This window comes from Marmota marmota, unplaced genomic scaffold (genome assembly GCF_001458135.2).
Source record: "Marmota marmota marmota unplaced genomic scaffold, marMar, whole genome shotgun sequence".
Taxonomy (NCBI): Eukaryota; Metazoa; Chordata; class Mammalia; order Rodentia; family Sciuridae; genus Marmota; species Marmota marmota.
Window position 1 is genome coordinate 53,885,048 of NW_025999842.1, and position 6,000 is coordinate 53,891,047.

Here is a 6,000-nt window from a genome sequence, read left to right on the forward strand (position 1 = left end):
TTCTTTGTTTTTGTTTTTGTGTTTTTAAAGCTGAGGGAAAGATTCTCTGATGAGGATCTGAGATCTGGGAATAGCCCTGATTGCAGATGCACAGAGTCAGGGCGATTATGTCACGCCTCTGTTTATTCTGCTTGGATCCTATCTTCATCTTCTCACTCCTGACCTTTGGGAATCCTTTGTTGTAGAAGAGGACAAAGAACACAACTTCGTGGTCAATTCTCAGTCTCAAGGCATTCACTCCATAAATATTTATTCTGTAGTGTCTAGGTGCCAGGCTCTGAGTCAGTGCTGGGGACAGAGCAGTGGGCAGAGCAGCCACAGCCTCTGACCTCATGGAATGCACCACCCAGCTGATGGCAAACGTTCTGCTAAGCGGAGAGCAGAGAGTTCTGGACAACACAAATAGATTGGGGCTTAACCTAGGCTATCAGGCAGCACCACGACCTTCCACTATAGTGGAAAATTTTATGTGCATGGTGGCAGCTCTCAGCTGTCCATACAGGAAACCCAAGGTGAAATGAATAACTCAAAGACTGCAGTTGTAAGCAAGCAATTAAGCAATAGAATATTGAAGTTCAATTATATCATTGGTTTTAAATTTAAAAAAGAATTGCAAAAGAATGTGGATTAAGAGGTTGTTTTATCCTCTCCAACCTATTTCCTGTCCAGGAATGCTAGTACACAACAAATAATCTGATGGTGGAGGACAATAGCTAATTTTTCCTTTATCCTTTCCCATTCATAACGATGGAAAGTAAACCATGAATTTGGACTCAAAATAATGTAGCATGCTGTGGCAAACACCTGTTATCCCAATAACTGGAAGGTCAAAGCAGGAGGATTCCAAGTTTAAAGCCAGCCTCAGCAACTTAGTGAGACCCTGTCTCAAAATTTGAAAAAAAAAAATTAAAAATGGCTGGGGATGTGGCTCAGTGGTAAAATGCTCTTAGGCTCAATCCCTAATGCTGCCTAATAATAATAATAATAATAATAATAATAATAATAATAATAATAATATAGTATGGAGAGCATTCACTGGATAAAATGGCTGAGGATGATCTAAATTTGCAAAGTTAGCAGGGCTCAGCCAGTCTTCATGAAAATGGTAGTTCTGTGGGTCACAGGCTTTGCAGTAATTTCATGTAAAAATAGCATCCAGCTGCCTAGCCATCTGGGATGGATCTGATTACTGTCCCTTGGGATTCAGGAAGTCATGATTGTCAACTCACAGCTGAACACTCTGGGTGTGGAGGTGGGGACTGAGACCTGGCATTAGACTCATCCTCCAACTGGAATGAGCCAGGTGCTGGATCAGGGCCCAGTCAACCTCCAGATTCAGTCCCTTGTACCCAACTCATGCTGGAATGCAGAAGCTACCCATGGCCACAATTTGAAGATGTCCCAAAACTCCAGGCATCCCACTGAAACAAACCTCCAGGCATTTCAGGGTAGACAGGCTTGAAAGTTATGCACTAGTTAAAAACAACTAACCTTTCATGAGCGTATACTCTGCCTTACAGAGTTCTAAATTCCACTTAACTTACCTGGCAGTCCTGTAGGGCGGAGAGTGTGGAAAAGTGTTAGAAAAATAATGCTGGGCCTCTGTGCTTGGAGGGCCTCAATGTCATGAAGAATTCAGACACCAAAACTAAGGTAAAGGTTCACCCATGTGACCAGTGCCCTAGAAGACAGACTAGTGGTCTGCAGTCTACCCCAACTTAGGGGCTATCTTGAGAGTACAAAGGCCAGAGACCTAAGAAGAGGGCATAGGAGGACTTGGAAAATGACATGGGAGGCCAAATATAAGCTTTGAGTTCCTGCCTCCTGTCTCAGGATAGAGGGGGCAACCCTCTCCCTACCAGCTCAATGCCCACCAGGCCAGGAAGAAGGCTCAGGCTATTTCTGCATTCCTTGATTCATGGCTCCTGGTTTGGCAATTGTGGACAGCAGAGCAAGCAGGAAGGAGGGTAAGGATGGGTAGGCAGATTATAAAGGGCAACAAGTCAAGGGCTGTCCTTTACTGGAAAGGAAACATTAGTTCCCACACGAGTCTAAGGCACTTCTGAGGAAAAAAGTAATATAGAATTATTTCAGTCTTCTGAAGAAAGTGCACTTTTGCTTTCTCCCATTAACATTCTTCTTCCCCTTCACCAGATAGGTGTCCTCCCTTTCCTACTTGGGTCAGGCACCCTGACAACACAACAACTCAGCCAGGCTCTTGTAGTTAGTGGGAAAGGAAGTGGGTTACTCCTGGGTCACTGAAGTGCAGCTGTCCATTCAGAGGGTGATGGGCTGACAGCTCCAGAGAGTGAAACTACACCAAAAAAAAAAAAATCTCTCCGGGCTCTTTGGGCTGCTTCCCATCCTCCTCTCACCCAGGGAGAAGGGCAGGGATCAGAGTGAGGTCAGTGAGCCCAACCACATAGGCCTGGGCTCTGACACTAGCTCTTCGGGCTCCAGATTTACGAGCTCTGGGGCACAAGATCTGCTTTCCTTCAACCTCAGGTCCTGCATCCTGAAAATGAGAGAGCTGTGTTTTATGATGCTGAGGAATTTTAGGATCAGGTAAGATGGTGAGAAACTCTGACCTTTCTCCATGTTCCCAATGCCTCAGCCAGAAATTAGGGAGTCACAGAAACACCTTGCTCCCTACTTCTCATCTCCCATTCTTTCCACCTGCTAAATCTCGCTAACTCTCTTGAATCATCCCTTCCTCTTCCTCCCAGCTGCCCCTGCCTGATGTCAGGTTCTCATGCTGCCTCACCTGGACAAACTGGTTCCCAGGGTCCAAATTTACCCTCTGTTTCTGCATCTACCCATCTACTCCCACTCCCCCGCCCCACCCTCTATTTAAAAACTGACACTTTGTACCTTTTCTCCATGCCTCATTGATGCACAGCAACATGGAATAAGCTTCCCCTCTAATGTTGGATGAACAGCTAGATAGGGGAAGGAATTAACCTCACCATACATGTAAGCACCTTTTTTTTTTTAAATCTCTTTAAAGAGGATACTTTAGTGAACGTGGGAACTATTCTTCAGTTCCCTAAGCATGAGTGTTTACTATGGGTCTGGCATTGCACTAAATACTGAGGATGTAAGGGGGAATTAAATAGAATCCTTGGCATTCAGTAACAACCTAGTCAGCAAGGTAGCCTGCATTAAGGTTCTCCAGAGAGACAGAAGCAATGGGCGCTCACTCTCTAAGTTTAAGGAAGATACATACATATATATATTGGCTCATGAAATTGTGATGTTAGTAAGTCAAAATCTTCAGAGCACACCAAAAATCTAGAAAAGAGACTAGGAAAAGAGTTGGAGTTGCAACTCCAGTCTGAAGGCAGTCTGGAGGAAGAATTGACCTTCTTCAGGGGACCTTTAGGATGAGGCTGACTCGCATTATACAGGGTAATCTGCGTTATTCAAAAGCCACTGATTTAAATGCCAGTCATAGCTAAAGAGATACCTCTGTAGCAACACAAGACAATGTTGGCCTCATATTCGGGCATCAGTCTAAACAAGGTGACACATAAAAACTACCACACAGGTTTCTAGGCAGAGAATGTGCTCACAATGAATACTGTTATATGTCTATAAAGTGAGTGAGGTATTTTATGAGAAATTCCTCTATACCCTTTGATACTCCAACTAATGTTTGTTAATTACTCTTTCTGCACATGCCATGGACTCTGCTGGATGTGTCAATGTCATGTCATTCAATCTCACAGTGACCTTTGATGTGTATACTCTCATCACCTTTTTTTTTTTTTTTTAGTTGTAGGTGGACACAATACTTTTATTTTGATGTGGTGCTGAGGATCGAACCCAGTGCCTCACACATGCTAGGCAAATGCTCTTCTTCTGAGCCACAACCCCAGTCCCTGTGATCACCTTTTAAATGTAAATAGGCCCCAGTAACTTGCATGAGGTTCCACAGCTAGTAGGTAGTGGAGCTCAGACTTGAATCCAGTCCTCTGCACGATTCCAAGTTCAATGACGTTTTTACTACCTCATGATATCTTTAACAAAGACATCCACTTGAAGCTTTGCTTTCCAAAAAGAAACACTTTCTTAGTCAGTAATTCTATAGTATCACCAGTGTTCTGGTCTGGATATTTTTTTGTCCCCTCAATGTTCTCATGTTGGAAACTTGATCCCTAATAAAATGGTATTGAAAGGTTGTGGGACCATCAATAAGTGGGACTCAATGGGAAGTGCTTGGGTCATGATTACCTTTGTGAAGGAATTCCACGTAGATCTCATGAAGTGGGTTAGTTCCTGGGAGAATGAATTGTTACAAAAAAGCAAGCCTGGACCCTCCCTGGTCTCTTGTTTTCTCTCTCACTATGTGTTCTCTCTCATGCATTCAAGCTCCCACCATATGATGTGACACAGCCAGGTGGAGGCCATCAGATACCAGTGAAATATTTTGGACATTCTAGACCCCAGAATTATGAGCCAAATACATCCCCTTTCTTTATAAGCTAGCCTAACACTAGCCCAGATAGTGAGGAAAATAGCTGCTAGTCTTTCTCAATGGACAAGAGAGAATTATTGGCATTAAAGTGATCTGTTAACCATATACTCATGATATAAATAATATTGTCTTTCAAACTTACTGGAATTAAGTAGGAAATAAACTGCAAATGAAAAATGTGTTTTCTCTGGAGCTCTGACTTTAATTAAGGAAAAAAAGATACATGGTATGGTATGTGAATTCAATAAATATTTACTGATGGCTTACTATAGGCCAAACACTTGGCAGTCTAAGGGATATAAAATGAATTTGACTTGTTCTTATACTTCAAGGCAGTAATTTTATCTCACTCAATCCTCATAATCATCTCAAGAGGCAGATAATATCATCTCCTTTATACAGAGGAGAAAACTCAAAGTCTTGGCAAAGTGGAGTGACTTGTCCAGGTTCTCATAACTGGGAAATACAAGGGAGTTAACTAAGATTTCTTTCTAAATCCAAAGTCCATATGCCTTATACTGGATCACATTGCAGGGAAGGTAAGACAAATATATAAATCAGTTTAGCTAGCATGGTCGTATAATACTGAGAAGGGATCAGGTAAAGTAGGAAGAATCTGAAGGTGTTCTTTGAGATGGACTTTAGAAAGAACAGATGGTATTTTTCAAATAGAGATGAGAAAGAACATTTCAATGAAAAAGAAAAGGAAAACTTGGAAGTAAAAGTGAAAGGGATTTGGAGGTAAGAGTTGGACAAGATTTCCTGGAGCCTTAAAATCAGGATGACTGTCCTGGAAGTTGTAACCAGTATGGATTAGACCAAGAAGATTGGAAGATGGAGAGATCAGTAGGTGACCCTGGCAAGTGTCCAGGAGGGCCAGCAGGAATAGAAAGGGAAGATAAATTTGAGACATATCACAGAAGGGGATTATAGAATGGTACAGAAGAGAAATGACTCACTGAAGAATTCATATTGATGTAGAAGAAAAGAAACAAAATCCAGGCAATTGAGTGGTCTGATTTGAGAGAGATCATGAGTTACTGGTCTTAATAAAGAAGAAAGCCAAAGTAGAAGTAAAGAAAGGAGGTGGAAATGAAACATGATGAAGTTTTAAATATGGTTTATCCTTCCTGGAACTCATGTTGGGATTTTATCCCTATTGTAAACACAAAGAGGAATGGAAATTTAATCCAACTATGTTGTTTATAAGTAAAGCCTTTGGGAGATGATTAGGATTAGATAAGGTCATCAGGGTGGAGCCCCATGTCTTAGTCATATTTCTGTTACTGTGGTGAAATACCTGAGGCAATAAACTTAATAATGGAAAAGGTTTATTTGGCTCACAGTTTCAGCTGTGGTCTCAACTCATGGTCTCTTGGCCTCATTGTTTTGGGCTCTTGACCGCAAGTACTCCATGGTGGGAGTGTGTGGAGAGGGAGGCTTGTTCAATATGGCTGCCAGAAAGCAAAAGGAGAGAAAAGAATGGGTAAGGGCCCCCAATATTCCTTTCAAGGGCACATCCC